This window comes from Vigna angularis, chromosome 9 (genome assembly GCF_016808095.1).
Source record: "Vigna angularis cultivar LongXiaoDou No.4 chromosome 9, ASM1680809v1, whole genome shotgun sequence".
NCBI lineage: Eukaryota > Viridiplantae > Streptophyta > Magnoliopsida > Fabales > Fabaceae > Vigna > Vigna angularis.
Window position 1 is genome coordinate 10,078,458 of NC_068978.1, and position 19,627 is coordinate 10,098,084.

Sequence of the window (19,627 nt, forward strand, 5' to 3'; positions counted from 1 at the left end):
TTGTTTGGTTCACAAAAAAATTCAGTTATAGTGTTTAATACTTTCATATTTGAATGAACAAAACGTCTATGGTGTTAAGTGTCATGAAATTGTTCACAATTGTATTGCATTCCCTCTCATAACATTGTGCAGTGATATTCTATATATATATATATATATATATATATATATATATATACACTTCAGTACGCTTTAGCTACTAAGCTTCGAAACAACCCATACCCATAGGCTTACTTCGAAGTAGTAGCTTGAACTCAAGTATTAGAATGAGTCTTCTTAGGTTTTTCCTTAGAATCGAATTCGAAACTGGCGGAAAGAGACCGGGAAGAACTCAAAATTTTGGATATGGTTGAGCAAGATCTAAGAGAGCTTCTCCAAGAGGAGGCATGTGTTGAGCCTTTTTTCGTTGAGCAACCAGTCTTGTTCAATATTTGCAATGCGATTCAAAAGCTGTAAGAATTACGATGAAAAAGCTTACGTAATAGAATTCGATTTGCTTCGCTCACATTTTCTTCCTTCGCTCGCTTAGTAATCAATTCCATCGCTTCTCCCCTTCATTTAGTGAAATTAGATTCCTATATATTACTCTTCTTAGTAGTGCCTTATTAGTTTAGTCTAGGGCCCAATACCAGGGGTCACGAATGATAATAAGACTGACTTTCTCTCTTTCCTCGCTATCTTGACTTAATAGCAAGCGGAGTGGGAAAGCAACTAAGAAGCAAGTTCGTCAGGCCCTCCGCCATGGGACCCATGTGGGAACTGCTAGGATCAAGCACGTCCGTCCTATCTCCAGGACTCCGCATCCCTCAGTTTGAGACTCAATCTTGACCCTCTCCTGCATCCCATTCGACGAGGCGGACAACCGAAGTTCTGAAAGAGGAGCGAATACTCACCCGTTTGCTAAGCGGGCTCATAGTCCAAGCCTCTTGGTCTGAGGAATTCGATTACCAATCCGGCCCATGTGCTGGCTTGGCATGGAAAAGGCTACCCAATCAGTCTTTTTCGCAGCTTGCTTCGCGTAAGCTCAATGCTTAGGACAGAGTTATGGCTTTCTTCCTTCTTAATCTAGCATTGCTACTCTTCTAACTATGTCTAAAATGGGACCAGACCGACAGCCCACCACTGGAATTTGCTGTGCTCTCGCTCGGCTCACTCCCGCCTATCTTCTTCCAACTGTAGTCAACTTTCAGAAAGATCTTTCAGTTCACTACGGTTGGAACCTCACTGACCTTCTCGGGCAGTTACTCTAAGCTGGGGTCTCCGCCAGCTTTACCTTTCCCTCCCTCCCCAAGTTCGTCGGCCCGACGGACTTTGGGGGAAAAGAACCCACCCGGATGTAGTCTTCGTTAATCTGATTTTAGGTAGAGGGCGAACCGGTAAAACAAAGTCACGATCAGAATGAAAGGTAGTTCGACTGGGTATGTGTGTCCTTTTCCCAGGGGTGCTGGTTCGAATCCAGCTCGTGAGAAGGCCTTTTTGGTAATATTCTTTGATATTGCTGTTAGGGTTGAGGGTGCTCTGACTAAGATAACTATGTTCCCCCTCCCTTTACTGGTTATCATACCAATTATCAGAGCCCAGAGAACAAAGTAGAAAGAAATCCGTTCCGATACAAAGCATGAGCGGTTGACAAACGAAATAGAATGAATAGTTAAAGATTACTTAACCGAAAGCTGATCGGGATAGAACCCGTTGATGTAAAGTCTTACTGCTACTACCTCTGATTCTGGGACCTCTTACTCTCTCTAAGCGCCTACGTAGTCGACTATCGCTAATGACTTCTATTGTGTATCGCAATCGCCTAAATTGGACATCTTGCCGAGAAGAAAAGGATTTTGAGACTCAACCACTGGTGTACAAATGCCCGCGGAAAGTGCGGAGTTCTTAAGACAACGAGTTAGAAAGGTTGGGTGATTTAGCAGAAGAGGCCGGATCGATAAGAGTGGTTAGGAGCAAGAAAACGTTAATAAAATACAAATAGAATGTTCAGTGAAATCCGCCTATATATATATATATATTACAGAAGTTTAGTATCTGGTTTTAGAGAAGCTAATATGAATTTCTTTTTTATAGACCCGTACAAACTAACCTATCTTATGAAGACATTTATTTCCTTTTACATATTTTCCTTATAAGGAAATTTTTGTTGAAATATGGCTTCAATGATAAAGATTATATTAATTATTGATTCTTCTGTTTCAATTACAGGATAACAATGAATAAGATTTAGGTTTTAGAATGTTTTCTCTTTCCCCTTTATACCTAGTATTGGTAATGAGAATTTCCAAAGCTTCAATTGTGACTTTATTTTGAGATATTAGTAATCGATTTCTATGAAAAATATCTCCACCTTGATTTCTTTTTCAATGCATTTCTTTCTCCATCCATGATCTTTTCAATGCACATCTATAAAGAGTATTGGAAAAGTCCACATTGTCATGTTTTAGATTTTAAGAATATGGAGTATAGAAGCATATTTCGGGTAGCACAATTCTTCAAATCTGAAAATATATTTTAAACTAAACAATTTAAAATGTATTCTTGGATCACGTATTAAACAATCTAAAATGCAATTTTGGATTGTGTAATATATGTATTGTACAATCTAAAATATCTTTCCAAATTGTTTGAGCTTAAATACATTATTTTTAATCTAAATATATTTTAGATTGTATAATTTATAAAAAAAAATGGACTATATAATTCAGAATATATTTTTAATTTCATTTTGTATAATCTAGGATAAATTTCTAAATTTTACAAATTTGAAATGCTTTCCACTATAGGCACTTTGGATTTTTGAACACCTATGGAGGTGCAAAAAGAAAGTATAGGCTGCCGAGAGAAATTTCAGTTTATTATTTGAGTTGGATTAGGACTTTTTCTTCCTCCATCCCCGATTACTATATACACCCTCATAATAAAGTAAAAAGACTATTATATCCTCTCCTGTTGCACCAGGCGACCCTTGTTGTATTTTCATAGCTGCTACACGAAAAAGAAGAAGACAGAAATTAAAACGGAGAGTCTGGTGGGAAGTTTATTATGGAAAGCTCATTCAATAGATAATATCACATGTTTCGGAAATCTTGTTCCAAAATGCATATCATGTTTTTAAGAGCTTCTCATATGTTATGGAAAGTTTACTCATGAAATCCCATTTTTAAAGACTCGTTTTTTGAAATACATTTTCTATATTTTATAAATATTGATCTAAATATTTTTGTATTGTATAGCCAGACAGTTACATAATTATAACCAAACAGAAAAGGTCATTAAGAATGAATGACTAGTGACTTATATCTAAACTTATGAAATTCAGACAAATAATATAAGTATCGAGCGACTAGAAGTGAGTAGAGATCACACCCTTAACATTAAACATTTTTAAAGAATTGTTACAAATCAAAATTAAAAGTAAGTGTTAATTAGTAGATAATGGGTCAGGATTTGGTCGTGATTAGGGTTTATTAGTTATAGGCACATCTCAAAACTATAAATAGAGTTCAAAGATAAGAGGTAAATGATCACATTTATTATGAATTTAAGACTTTACTAATTATTGTTCGAACTAATTATTTACTTAAGCATCAGATAACTTTTGACAAGTACTCCAAGCAATTTGGAGTGTTGGCAAGGAAGAATTTTGACTAAAAGACATATACATTTACTTAAACATATGTGGAGTAATGTGTGAAAGTGTGTTATGTGAAGATACTTGACCTACCCCCGAAAAAATCTTATTTCAAAAGTGAAAATTTTCAAAACACTAGTTTTTGGAATATTTTCAAAACAAGTAATATGGAAATATAAATGGTCATTTTAAAAATTATGGAGGTGCGGGATAGAAGCCTTTGATTAATGGGTTGGCCCAAGGAGGTCAAATTAGCCCAATATGAAACCTCGTTTAAAAATTGAATTCACTATATGTAATGAAAATAAAAAACACTGTTTACCAAAAAAATCAATAATAAAAAACTATTAATAGAAAGTTTTGATTGTTAATTAATTTTTTGTGGAAAGGTAATTTCATTCTAGAAAAAAAAAATTCTTTTAAAAATATTCAAAGTTGGTACATTCTTAAAACTAAAAAATGCAATAAATGTGTAATATCAAATTCACCCCGTACTCGTTCAATGGGTGAAATTCTTAGTTATCATCATCCATATTCAATCATTATACCAAACATAAAATGTCAAATATAGCATACATTTTTAATTATGCATTTAAGTTATCATTAAATATAAGATATTAATGTATCTGTATTACCATTTTCCTTAATTTCTAAAGTAGGGACCACACTTAAAGTATGAAAATACATACTCATACTTATTGATTGAAATTTAAAGAGATTTTAATAACTTCACACATGCCCCCACACACCTACAAGGCATAGATTGTTCCATTAACAAATATAAATTCTTTTTTTTTCACCATTATCAGTTTAATGAGTTAAATCTACAGTTAGATATGAAGGCATGGAATTTAATAATAATTGATATAGCTTTCATTGGTTTAAAACAGTGTATCAATGTTTAAAAAGATTAAATAAAAGCAGAAAAAACAGAATTTAGAAAAAAATAGTTTGATTAAGAGAAGGAGCGAAAATCTTTTTCCTACCTAATCTCAATATTAATGTGTTTTGAACCCTAAAAATAACTATACAAGCCATAATCAATTAAAATTTTAAGTTCATATTAAAATAAGTGTAATAAGATTTTTTTCCGGTATATCTCAAAATAATATGCTCTATATAAATAAAATATTTTTTTAATTTGAAAGATTGAGATAGTAATAATTCATTTTAAATATAAATATTATAAAGATAATTTATTTAAAACCGTTAAAATGTTTTTGTTACATTAAGTAAAAATTAAAATTAATTTATCTTCAAAATTTTAATCCAATTTAGTCTCTTAATTTTAGAAATATAAAGATTTAGTCTTTTTAATTCAATTTTATTAAGTTTATTTGAAGTTTCAAATATTTCTCAACTAACATCAAAGAAAAAATATATCAAATCGTATTAATAACTTAAATGTTATAATAAAACTAACATTAAAAAAATATGTTAAATAGTATTAATAACTCAAATGTTATCATAAAATGTTTTTAAAACATTAAATGAATTTAACAAAATTTAGTTAAAAAGATTAAATTCTCACGTTAATTTCAAAAAAAGATTAATTTTAATTTTTACTAAAAATGAAAAAAAAAACATCTTTAACCTTGGATTAAAATTAACAAAAACATATTTAACCCTCTTTAAAATTTAAATATGTATATAATTTTTAAATTTATAAGTAAAATTAAAGTTTATTTATAAATAAAAATTTTGACATATGGGTTCAACACTTTATTTTAACTTAACAACGTTATATTTTATATTGAGAAAAAAATATATTTAAATTACATTATTTAAGTTTTACAAGGCTGTTGAATTATCTTAAAAAGAGAAGTATTTGGAAAAGATGAATAAAAGAAAGAAAAAAGGAGATAGTATTGATGTTGGTGTGATGGGCATTGATGAGTGAGCAATGAGCATTGTCGAAGAAGCATGATGGATGAAGCTAAGAAGGGCCCCCAATCTTAAACAAATGAGAAAACCCCATTCTCATCCAATGGAATAGTTCCTCCCACCATTCACAATAAATAAACACAACCTAAATTAACACACTCTTACGTCATTTCCAGTACCCAAAACTTGCTACCATAATAAACCATCACCAAAATTATAAATATAAAAACACTTGTGAGAAATTACAAACTCAGAACTCAGAGACAGTGCCCTACACCATAGGACCCACCTCCTCATCCAGAACCCAATAGAAGAGTTTGCACTCAATTATAGGAACTAAAACTTTTTTTTTTATTTTCTCATTCTTATTTAATATTTTTAATCTTGAAATTTAAAAAATGTAAAATCTCTTCAATTGTAAAAAATTAATTGACTAATTTTATTAGAGAATAAGTCTAAATCTAATTCATTTTCATAAATTTGATGGGTAAAACAAAAATTATTCTTATTATTTTATGAATGATTCAATAACGATATAATGATATGAATGATTGATTAGATAATGATATGATAAGTAATATATTAAGATAAATTATAATATTATATTAAAAAATAAATTTAAATTCCATCCATTTTCGTAAAAATGATTTATAAAATAAGATTATGTAATATTAGAATAAAATTTAATATTATACTAAAAAGTAAATTTCAATTTATTTATTTTCTTAAAGCTGATTTATAAAATAAAATGTTGATTTGAATAAACTGTAATACTACAGTAAAAAATAAATTTAAATTCATTAAAGTGATGTATAGTAAAATTATAAAAGAAAAATTGATTGAGAGATATTTGTAGTTTGAGATATGTTTAAATGTTAATAAAGTTTTTTATATTAAAAAGGTAGAAAAGGAAGAAGCATGGGTGTTGGTGAATACCCAAATTGGCACTAGAGAGGGTCCCATGATAAGGGTGAGGGAGGTGTGAGAATGGTGGGTCCCACATAGGGGCCACCACTATTTTTTCTTCCATTGTGGTCCACTTTCAGAGTGAGAGGGGGGCAGGGGCAAACAAACCAGGAAGGGCCATGGGCCTATTTGCTTGGGGGTGGTGGGCCCCACGTGGGGGAAGGGGGACCGTTCGATTGGGGGATGGTGGGTCCCACTGGGGGCAGTGTAGGTGCAGAGGCAGTGGGCAACGCAGAGAAAGTGATTTCCAAGATAAAGTGTGTGGGCTGTGGGCCCATCTTCTGATGGTTCGCATCTCAGCGTGCGCACCGCTCACTGTTGCCGCCGCCACCACCACACACTCCTTCCGCCGGGCCCAAAAGCCTTCTGCCCGGGCCCCCCAAAACCTCCATGCCCAAATATAAATATGTTTATATTTTCTATTCGTAGGTTCACTACCGATACATCTCCTTGTCTCTACTTCTACTTCCATAATAGATCTCCTACCGTGTGCAAAATTTAATCAAATAAACACAATAATTAAAAGAAAATTAATTAATTAGACATTTACAAAAATTAAACATTTTGAACCTCTACCTAAGAAAGAAACCTAATTATTACCTTAATTCAAATAAGGAATTTATAAAAAAATTTACAAATATTTTAGGAATGTTCATTAAAAAGTAGATCGTAAAAAAGTGAAAGATAAATTGGATATTTAAATTGTCAACTCATATAGACTCGTCCCATCTAACTCACAATTCACGTAAGTCAAAGTTTGAGTTAATGTTTCTTACATTTATTTCAATATTTTATTGTATAACATGATTCGTGTGTTAAGTATGACTGAATATTTTTATTCAAATACCGTATTTTATAAGTTTTTATTTAAATTTTTCTCGTGTTCTATTTTGAATGTGTATGCTTTTCATAATATACTTCCTCATTTACTTGTAATGAATAAATTATTATTTTTTCAAGTTTTTTTAATTGTTATAGTTGAGTAAAATCTTATTTTTTTTATAAGATATTCAAATTTAGATTTGAAAAACAAATAAATAAATAAATAAAAGGACCTTTCACATCTTTTTAATTAATAGAGACAAATTTATAGATCTACAAACTCGTAATTATGCAGAATAATTTAAACGAAATTAGATTCTCTGTTAAAAAATGAAATGAGATTATCATTCCATTCAGATATAAATATAGAATATTTTATACTTTTAACAAGATTATATATATATATATATATATATATATATATATATATATATATATATTATTTCTATTCATTGAATTGATGAGATAGTTTTGTAACATTATACTTTGGTTTATTTTTGGCATTGAATTTAATTAGGATGGTACTCCTAGCTAGCAGCCATAATGTGACTTGTTTTAGGCTTCTTAATTACCAGCAACCGTGTCACATAATAGCTATGAGAATGAGAGCTGAACGCTGTATTTATATCACTCGTGTCATTTTCGGAAATTCTGAATTTTTTTTTGTTTGCTCCAAAATATAGTTTTTTTTTATTCATTCAAACAGGGCGTTGTTCATGCTGCTGGATTTTATTATCCAATTAATTATCAATGTTACTATATGATTGTAGAGTTGAAAATGGAGACAAATTTGTTTCCTATATGAATATATCTTAATATTGAAAATTATTTCGTCCAATAACATTAGAAAATGGAATAAAAATTGAATTAAGAAGGAAAAAATAAACAAGAAAAGAAAACCACATAAGTGTTGGAAAAAACGGTATCGTTTTTACTTCCAAAATCATCTTACTAACAAATAAATAAAGAAACATATAAACAATATAACGTAGAAATTTCAAATAAAGGAAAAAAAACCATAATTATCCAAAAATAATTAGAAAATAACATTATGTAAAAATTTGTACAACATATAAAAAATACTCTCAACCTTTTGACCATTGATCTTATGTACACTTATACTTTTCAGAACAAGAGTTTATCTGCACCTCACAACATTTTATTACAATGATATAAGAAAAATCAAAAACAGCTCAAAGTGTCTTAAACTTAGAACAAGAAACACCATGGACTTAGAATTCATTATATAGTCACCAACATTTACTTCTTTGCTTATCCTTAGATATGTGTGGGACTTTACAACATACATATTCTCATCATACTCAATAAACTTCACCATGATTAAAATATATGCATCTTCATTGCCTACACCAACAATCATAATCCTCACTTGGAATTAAACCATTCCAAGAACTTTCATACACCTTGCATTAATGCTAACCTATGTTCATGTATAAATTATAGCTAGAAAAGACTCATCTTAGCACTCACAATCTGGCAAAATAGGAGCCGTCACATGTCATAATCCTCCACTTTCAAAATTGACCAACCAAGAACTGTCACATCATCTCATTCTTCCTTCTCAAGCAGATTTGCAAAAAACAAAAAAGTCTTTGTCTTCATCTTCATCGCAAGCCACTAATCATGACCAAGCATACTAAAAAAGAATTTAAGTCATTTATGGAAGGTGGATCCAAACCGTTATCATCATGGGTCATTAATGAATTCTCAATAGATTAGGTTTATCTTAAACCTTGTATAATGGACCAAGTAATACAGGGTTTCTTTTGGACTTTGTATTTAGGTCTCAGGTTATAGTGTAGGATTTTGGACCTAGAGAAAATGGGCCCTAAGGAGACACATGGATCTAGGGTAAAATCCTTAACTTAGAGAGTAAACCTTCTAGAAGCTTATGACCCATTAGCTAGAGTGGTCTCCAAGTTGCTCTCTTTTTGTGAGACACATGCTCTTGTCATGTGCGACATGCTCCTAATGGAGAATATTTATCCTTAGTAGTGACCATGTGTCATGCTTCTAATGAAGAAAATTTCTCCTTAGTAGTGGCTATGTGTCATCCTCCTAATGGAAAGGATTTTATTAAGGTTTTGTTTCTACAGTTTGGAGATACCTTTAGGGTTACCTAAGGCTTTAAATAGAAGTGTCTCTCCATGTAAATTCACCTTTGAATTGAGTATTACTATGCTTCCAAATTTGTGTCATACTACTCAACTTAGGTCACCAAGACTAGAGCATCGCATCTAGGTTTCCTCTAGCTACCCTTTCTTAAAAGTTGGTCCAACCTCTCTTGATACCACTCAAACACCACCATAGCCTCTCCTCTTTCTTGAGTCATATAAATTGAAGGAGGACCAACCTCTCACCACATCAAACCCACTATATGTTCACAATATTCTCACACCATCAAGCTTTCACAATCACCAACCCATTTGGAAGTCTCCACCTTATTTGAGGCATATAGCTTAGAGGATATTATGCCATCAAAGGGTAAGGTCTTAGATTCAAATCTTACTCATGATTTTTTTATTTATATTTACTTCCTCAGTTATTGATAAAAACATGAAGAGTAAATGGACTATATGATTGAGAATTTAATTAGGGATCAACCAGAATTAAGGTGTATTTATGAAGTCTTGGAGGGATGAACCTAGACACACTAGAATTAGAGTTAGACATGTCTTCTTATTAAATTAGGTTAAGACAAGAACTTTGCACAATTGGAAAGGGAAGCAAAAACGTGAGTATGTGTGATAAGCATATTTTTTTCTTATTGAAAGATTTGTAAGACTTAATGGGTGTAGAGGAAGGGCGTTCTTTTGATCAAGGAAGGAAAGTAATGTGAATTAAGGTAAATGAAGCTAACTAGGTGTTTTGATTTTATCTGAATATGTGTTGTCTTGTGATTTTGATAAGGGTTTATGGAAAATTTATTTGAATTAAAATAGGTATTCAATATACCAAAATATATATGAAGTTTAAGTCCTTTGATATTGGTTGTTCTGTTTTTTTTTCATCCTAAATGTATTTTGATAATTATATTATTATATATAAGTATGGGGCAAAAGGATAAGGTGTTGAGTTGTCATGTTTGGTGTTCTGGAAGTGAATTAAGCATTTTAAGATTGATGATTTGTTTTGCTTCAAGATTGATGCATTTTTGTTTATGGATGAGTGTATGTAGAGGTTTCTTTTATGCTTTGGAAGAAAACTTGTTGATTATTAGGTCTTGATATTTTTCCTTAGGATAAATGTATCATTCCTCGGTTGAGAGGTATCGGACCTCGGCCGAGAGGTTTCAGACCTTGGTCGAGAGGTTTCAGAGCTTGGCCGAGATGTTTCAAACCTTAGCTAAGATGTTTCAGAATTTGGCTGAGATGTATCATACCTTGTCTGAGATGTTTTAGACCTTGGTCGAGATGTATCAGCCATTGGCCGGTCTGTATCAAACCTTCGTCGAGATGTTGCAAACCTTGGTCGAGTTGTATTAGACCTTAGCCAAAATGTTTCATACCTTGGCTGAGATGTTTCAAACCTTGGCCAAGCATTTGCCCTTGATCGAACTATATCAGACCTATTCTTATACCTAAATATATCAGGTGGCTTTATATGGTTAATGCCTTGAGTTGATACCATTATGCACTACTTCAAAAAAGGTTTTTGATGTTTGTTATTTTCGACATTCAACGTCCAATCCAGATCCGACGTCTAATTGAGATACGTCAATTTGACGTTAAAACCCCTTCCTTAGACGTAAATTTTGACGCCAGACCCCTCCTAAACTCTAACGTCCATTTTGTTTTTCTTTTACTAAAAAAATTAATTTATTTTTACAACATTACCACACCTGAAATACAAAAAATCATTCTAGCACATCACAAAATTGTATATACCATGAGTTTCAAGCAATGAAGATTAGGCACTTAATGTCACCGCCGAGATCTGTCAACTTGCACACAAAACAATCATAAGCTAAAATTAATCAGTCCAAACAAAATTTAATCGGTGAAAATTAAAGTTAATCGGTGCAAAATAAATTAATTGGAGGAAAATCAATCAAAACCTTGTAACAACAATGACGAACGTGAATGAAGGAAAAACCTAAACAAAAACATGAAAGAAAGTGAGGTTGGCGTTAGGAGTTTTAGGGGTTTAAAAGAGCATTTGATGTCAGCCCCCACTATCAGCGACGTCTAATTGCTAAAACAATCTATTTCTGTGCTATTTTTGGAGTATTTTCGCAGCTTATTGACGTCAGCCCCTTTTATGTCTGACGCCTAATGTCTGAAAAAGTTACCTTTCAATTTTGATTTTGCAACTTCTAGGACCAACGTTTATATCCATTAAGTGATCGGTGAAGCTAATAGCCGACATCTATAAGGCTATTTAATTTATAAAACAAGGGTGTGAAATAATGTGTGGTGAATTATTGGTTTGATGACATCTTTTTAGCTAAAATATGATCATGGATTGTATTAGAATGTTGGTTTGGGGATATGGTATGACTTTTATAATGCATGTAGTATTGATGTGAGTTTAAGTTATGTGGTTGTTTGATAATAAGAAATAGAATGTGTTATTGTGAACATGATACCTGTATATGTGATGTGATAGTGCGGATGAGAAATGTGTATCTCGCTTATAGGTTAGGGGGCTTTAAGAGCTGACATTGGGGACTCCAATTATGGTCTCAAGGAGAGCAACGAGGAGTGGTGAACTTTATGTGGCGGTACCGGACACGTACTTGCTTGGTGAAGCACTCTAAAAGAGTGGTGAAAAGTGGCACCGTGTACTTGCTCGGTAAAGCTCTTTGGAAGAATGATGGGAAATGACATTATGTACTTGCCCAGTGAAACTCTCTAGAAGAGTGGTAGGAAGTGACACTTGAGCTAATTTTGGATGATAAGTTATGTGTGAGGGCTATGTTGATACCTTTTGGGTCGAGACTACACATAAATTCATTATTGTTGGATGATACGAGATAAATTGTTATTTGATTACGTGCTTGTTATGAATTATCGAACGATTGAATGAGACGTGTTATGACGTATTATTATTATTTTTCTATAAGCCTAATTATTATGTTTTATTTTAAGTTAGCTCATCATTGTATGATTGTGGTTGTGATTTTCACATTTGATTGTTGTATGACTTGTGTTATACATTAGCATATAATGTTGTACATGATGGTTCAAATGCACAAAAATGAGGAGTGTGGGCTTGCATCGAGAACACGCTTTTTTGTATTTTGGATACATGATAATTATTGACTATTTTTAAATGTTTTCTTATTATTGGAATAAATTTTACTGGGTGGAACATTTATTTTATGAAATCAATAAACATTTAGTATATCACGAAAGTTTCTGATTTTTTTAGTAGTAATGGGTGTTACACACCACACCACAACCCACACATACTCTTACGACAAAAGCAGTAGATGTAGATCCATATTTGTAAACGAACCAGGTGTCGCAAATCGACCTCTAGCATAGTGCAACCTCTCCATGCAAATTCAGTAACGAGAAAAATCAGTTTCACAGTACGTGCTCATGCAACACCACTTTCACATTGTTTGACTCCTACTTAAGCACATGTACAAAACTATTGTCACTCTATGTTCAATAACGTCCACGTTGTACCTCAAAGTCACTATTGATCGCTTCTCACTTACTACCACATGGGACACCGTCGATTTCACAAATCCATATCTACAAACACCTTCAAAGATCATTGAACCTTGACATAGGTCTGTCGCATGCATGTTTCCAAAAAACATGAGCTACAGGTCAAGAGCCCATATTGCCTCCACAACCACTAGAAAAACCAGCAAAAATTCACCTGCATCTCTATCTACCACAAGCTCCACCATTCTACATTGTTGGAAAATGAATAATTACAAAACTTTATATCATGCAAGCTTTACATCTCACCACACAACAGTTCAACAACACAGATCTTGAGTCCAAGTGCACAAGTCGAATGAACAACAAGAACATATTTATAAAACAACAGAACAGATCCTCAACGCACCAACCGCAGATTGCAACTTACACAAATCAAATCTTCATTACGCAAAATAGATTTGAAACGTACCAAAATAATATGATCCATCATTGGTGAACACCAATTACGACCTCCTCTACATATCTAGTAGCTTACTTGCCAGAAAGTGTAAGCTCCACTGCAGATCCAACACAACTCACTGTCCTTGCACCTCCAAGAACCCAAATGTAAATTCATTCCACCAATACTATGTTGACAGCGATCCTTACTTCAAATTTCTCATTGCAACTTCGACAACACAAGGATGATTCTCCAACAACAAGGAATTAATGTTTTTTGAAGTGGACACTACAAAAATAATATATTTTAGTAGGGGTTTATTTCTAGCAGCTTTAAAAACCTTTGAAAATTTCCAACGGTTTTATTAAAACCTCTACAAATTTCTGGTGGTTTTATTAAAACCATAGATAAATTAAAAATATTATTTTTATTAGAGAAATTTCCTATTGTCAAAAAACAAAACCACCTGTAAGTGAAAATATTTCATTTTTTTCTCTCTTTTTCGCATTGCGTCATATTTTTTATTTAACCTATATCATTTCCTCCTCCTCTTAAAAGGGATCCCACGCTTTGTCTTCTTCCCCTTCACGACCCTCAACCATCACATCTCCTTCAATAAGAATCACTACCAGCGAGTAGGATGCCCGACCATGTCACTAGTGCGGCCAGCTCCATTCCCTTCTCCTTCTTCTTCGCTCATGAAACAGAGAGCCAAGGCCTTTCTTCACCTCCATCAAAAGGTTGAAGCCGCCACCGCCTAGATCTCGCTTCGAAAGCACATCATCAACTGTTGTCGTTACTTGTGACCTCACTAGCACCACTATGAGCTTCCTCCCTTTCTTCCTTTGACTTTTCCATCTAGTGAGCTTTCTCCCTTTCTTCCTTCGATTCTTCCCTCACCAGAAGGTCTTGAGGCTTCTAATAGCCAGGTGTGGCCTTGCTTCTAAAGGGATGAAGTTGCGACTTCTCATTAATCACTTTAGAGTGAATGTTGGAAACACTAACGATCACTTTTTCCAGTTTAGTGTATGTTCTTTTGTTTCTTCTGTATCATTAATTTTCTGTCTATTTAGATGGTGATTTCAGTGTCTGTGTTTGATCAAGTATCTCTTTGTATAAAGATGGACGCCTTGTAGAGGGTAACTGTGTAGGGAGAAAGGTCCTCAACAGGATTCAAGAGACATATAATTTTGAACTAAACGGGAAGGATTTTGCATATGATATGGCGAGAAAACTCTTTACTCTTGGCTCTCTTGCCCGTAATCGTCTTGAGTTTACTGTTGTTCTCGAGGATGTTGTCTCTGTTGGCGGGTTCACATGTTTTGTTTTTTCATTTTGAATAGTGGCTTATATGCGAATGTTTTTGTTGTGTAACTTTTTCTGTAAATTCCTTTGAACATGTATGGATACAAATAATGGAAATGCCAGCCTTGATGGACATGGAGAAATCAGTGAGAACGACAAGAAGAGAATGAGGCACCCAAATAGAGCGAAAACTTTTAAAGTTGAGATTAATTTTTAATCGTCGAAACATAGATCTTTGCTGCTCAAGTGATATACCATTTATTAATGTTGGAAAGCCGAAGCGGCCAACATATATTCCCCTTAAGGTATAATGTGTTGATTTGTTTTTGTTTAGTAGACAATATGAAATTGAAATCGGACATCACTAATTAATATTATTTTTACTTATTTTTTCTTAGCTTTGCCCTTTGGTATCTCTTCAACGCTATACTAAAGCTCTAACCACACTCCAAAGATCCTCATTGGTGGAGAAGTCTAGGCAGAAGCCACTAGAGAGGATGAGAGTGTTGACAAATGTTAGTCTCTTTGTGATTTATTTTGACCAATTGCTATGACGCAAACATTTACCGGCAAAGCTGATGTTGTTTTTATTATTTCAGGCTTTGAGTCAAAACTATGATGGTTTTGAACCTATGCTTCGTAATTGTGGTAATTCTATCAACTCTAGCTTTATTGAAGTTGAAGGTCATGTTTTACAAGCTCCAAGGGTAAATTTTTTAATGTTTTAATAATTATTTTAGTACTTTGAATTGTGTATTGTCAGTGTTATTTGTATATTTATATTTTATAAACGTCATTGAAATTGAAATTTGAAAGGTTACTTAAATTTTGTTAACAATAGGTTATTTAAATTATGTTATGTTATATTTTCTGAAAAAATGTTGTAAGTTGGTGTTTCCTTTTCTTTGGTTTATTCAGTTACTGTGAATGATGACTTTCTTTTGTAGGTATTGTTTTGTTTTAATTATAGATATTAGATAGTACAACTTTTGATGTTCGCATGATCAATTTTTATGTGTTGTCTAAGACAAATTGTAGAATTTGATTTATTAATTATTAATGTTTGTTGAATTTGAAACTGATAATTAAACATTATGTTCGGTTAAAGTTCGAAAATGGGGAGGATTTCAATCCAATAAAAATGGGAGGTGGAACTTCAATCAAAAGGTATTTAATTCAACTTCTCATCTATATTTTTTTGTTCTCAGTTAATTATTGTGAATTTTTTTTAACTGGATTTTTTTCTTCAGACATTAGTTAGGCTTGTAAAAATTGAAAAATGGGTTGTGGTTAACTTTTATGCCCGATGTGATGTACGGGGACTTGTTAGAGATCTCATCAAGTTCGGTCAAATGAAAGGAATTGTAAGTTCTCCATTTAAATGTTCACTTGGAAGCATAATAAACATGTTGACTACATTTTTTATTTGTTTTTTATAGTGGATTGGACAACCTTTTGACGTCTTTGAAGAAGGTTTTCGCAATAAACGATCCCTGCCCCTGGTTAGAGTGGAGAAAAAAAAGCTTGAGTTCGTGCAATCTAAACATCCAAGGCCTCCACAATTTCTTCTTTGTCTTCTTCCTCATAGGAAAATTTCTAAACTATATGGAAATGTATATGGTTCATCCTTAACTGTATTTTACTGGTTAACATACATAATTGTTCAAGTTTCATTATAGATTAAAATTAATTAAACCTCGAAGGTTCGTGGAAGAAGAGGAATCTTGCTAATTGTGTGGTTGTTACACAGTGTATAGCACCTCAAAGGGTCAATGATCAGTATTTGACCAATGTTTTACTGAAGATCAATGCCATGGTATGGTATTTTGCACTGGATTGTATTTATGCTCTACATCTTGTATTTCGTTTGTTATCACTGATTTTTATTCATTATGCAGCTTGGTGGCTTGAATTCTATTTTAGGAGCTGAACATGCTCCTTCTATCCTAGTTGTTTCTAGAGCTCCCACCATCGTAATTGGCATGGACCTGTCTCATGGCTCCCTAGGACAAACCGATATTCCTTCAATTGTATTATTACTCATAAATAAGAGCATTAAGTTAAGGTAATGCAGAAGAATACATATTGTCAATAATATATTGTAGTTTATTACTTTTAGCTATCTTTCTCATTTTCTTTTACCTTAGAACCTTTATAGTTTTGAAATTTTCTCATGCACATTTTATGGTTAATAGGTGGTGTTACATCCATGGATGACTTCCTTAAAGAGTACTTTCCTATAGTATACAAACACAAATTGTATGCACATGAAAATAACTACTGCAAGTACAACAATCATGGTCTTGCTACATTTACCTCTTCTTTGTATATTGTAGGTTTAATTGCATCCTTGATGGCATCTCTTGTGGCAAGAATCATAGGTGTTGGTATTAGCCTTTTTAGTACACATATTGTAAAAGATGAAACCTTTTTAGATTGCTAAAAGAGAAGATGATGGATAAGTTATTTACATTAGGAATATTATTGTAAGATCTAGGAAGTATGGTGCATAGAGGAGTTTTCAATTATACTTGGTTTGTGTTCTTTGGATAATATTTATATGTTATTATACTTGTTGGGCTCAAACCCTTCTTTAGTCCTAAGGGAATGTTTGAAGACACTTAAGGAAACAACATATCTGATGGCAAGAGTTGTGGTGAACAAGAAGAATATACACTTAAGAATATTTGTACATTATTAATTAAACTAGAATTTTCAAATACTAGTTGATTTTTTTAATTATTAGTGTATTCATTTAATTATGTTAATATTTTATAGCTATCCATCAACCTTAAGAATAGATTTTGTATCTAAATCCACTTTCTTTAATGCAACCGTCAAGATTGATGCCTTAATTAGTTTATTATTAAACATTTAGATTATTTTGATTTATTATTAAATATTTTATTTTTAATCAAATCATTTGAATTATAAAAACATTAAATTATTTGCATTACCGGCAGTTTTGAAAACCCCAACTACGTAAATCCATAACCTACCGGCGGTTTCATGCAACTCTCACAAATACCCGCAGTTTTTCACAACTCCAATAAATACCGACGATTTTTCATGAAACCCCTACAAATGACCGTAGTTTTAGGAACCCTGTAAGTAGTGGCGGTTTTTATAAAACCTCTGCAAGTAACATCGGTTATACACAAAACCACCGAAAATATTTCTCGATGGTGGTTTTCGCAACGGTTTTTCAAATCGCGGGAAAGGTGTTTACCAGGGTTAAAACCGTCGGTAATATAAATAAAAACTCGTGGTAAAATTTAATATTTTTGTAGTGGAAATATCAAACTAAGCTGCAATCATAGAACATACTAAGCAAAATCCTACCGAACCATAAGTTTTGAAACCACTTGTTGGGAAAAATCATATCGTCTTTACTTCGAGAATCATCCTACTAATAGATAAATAAATAAATACAAGGATACACAAACAATATAACGTGAAAACTCTAAGTAATGAAAAAAATAACGATGGTTGTCTAAAGATAATAAGAGAATAACACTATGTAAAAATTTGTATAACACATAAAAAAACACTCTTAACCTTTGACCATTAATTCCAAGTACACCCACACTTTCCAGAGTAAGAATTTAACTACATCCAACAACAGTTAACTACAAAAATATAAAAACAAATCAAATACATATTTAGTTATCATATTTAGACCTAAAACAAAAAATATTATGAACTTAGGATCATTGTATAGTTATCAATCCTTTGATTATTTTAGGAGTTGTGAAACTAAAAAAAATTACATATTTTCATCATTGAAGATGGTATTTCTATAAATGAACAAGAGAGTTAGAATTCGTGTGGCTTTTCCTCATAATATGGTGGCATGCTCATTGATTCGTAAGTGAGTGAGTAGTCCTTATCAATTTATTTCATCCAATAACTATCATTAAATACAATGGATTTTATTATTTTACTTTTCCAAATATGAGTAGCATTACGCTCATGGGTTTTTATACCAAAATATATAATTGAATAATAGTGTTGTAATTTATTAGTAGATGACTGTTTATATTGTCCTCCAAAGTTAAATAATTGTAAAAGTATTTGGAGTAAAAACATAAAACATTAAAAAAAAAAAAAGTCCTTGAAACATTGGGTGATAGACCCACACACACCCTGAACCATTCAGTATTTCACACGTCCTATGATGTATGTTTGTGTGTTTCTATCCTCTTCCACTGGTTTTCAAAACAAACATGCACGAAGCACACGCTCCATGCTATTGACTTTCCATTTCAAGTCTTCGTCATTGCACGCTGTCTTTTATTATTATTATTATTATTTTATTATTATTATTATTATTATTATTATTATTATTATTAATTTTCTTTGGGTGAATATAATTGTTTAACACAAACTTTGTGAGTGGAAAAGGGCAGCCATATCCACCCTAGGCCAAAGGTAGCATCGTTTTTCCCCGTCCTTTTGTATTTTGATAGACAATTTTGATGTTCATGTAATGTTTAGTGTGTTGGCCATGAAATGCAAGATTAATTAATGCATTGACGCCTTTAAACTAGTGGGTATGGGCAATGTGCCTTCTTTTAAGATGTTGGGTACGTGTAAGGTGTCTTATTCCAACTCATTTTTAAAATGGTATTGTGAGTGACCCTCCTACAAACAAAACCATCTTTGCATGCAAATATTCTTTATTCTAAACAATTCCAACTTGCCTTGGGATCATTTTTCTCTCATCCAACTTTACCATTTTAACTCCCTTTCCCTCACAGCATAAAAATATGAAGTCATGAAGATAATAAGTAAAACATTTTAGCCAAAAAATAAAGAATGATTTACCTTATCCTCAAATGGTTGAGGGCATCATGGATTCATGATGCCAGAATCTTATCAAGTTCACTTCCATTCTTCCATTCCAAATTTCTTTTGCCTTTCTTTCTTTTTCTC

The 19,627-nt window shown here is 32.5% G+C and overlaps 1 pseudogene; it reads left to right on the forward strand.

The window, feature by feature from the left end:
- Window positions 1-14,027: 14,027 nt before the first annotated feature.
- LOC108346473 (protein argonaute 4-like) lies at window positions 14,028-17,086 on the forward strand (annotated as a pseudogene).
- Window positions 17,087-19,627: the final 2,541 nt, after the last annotated feature.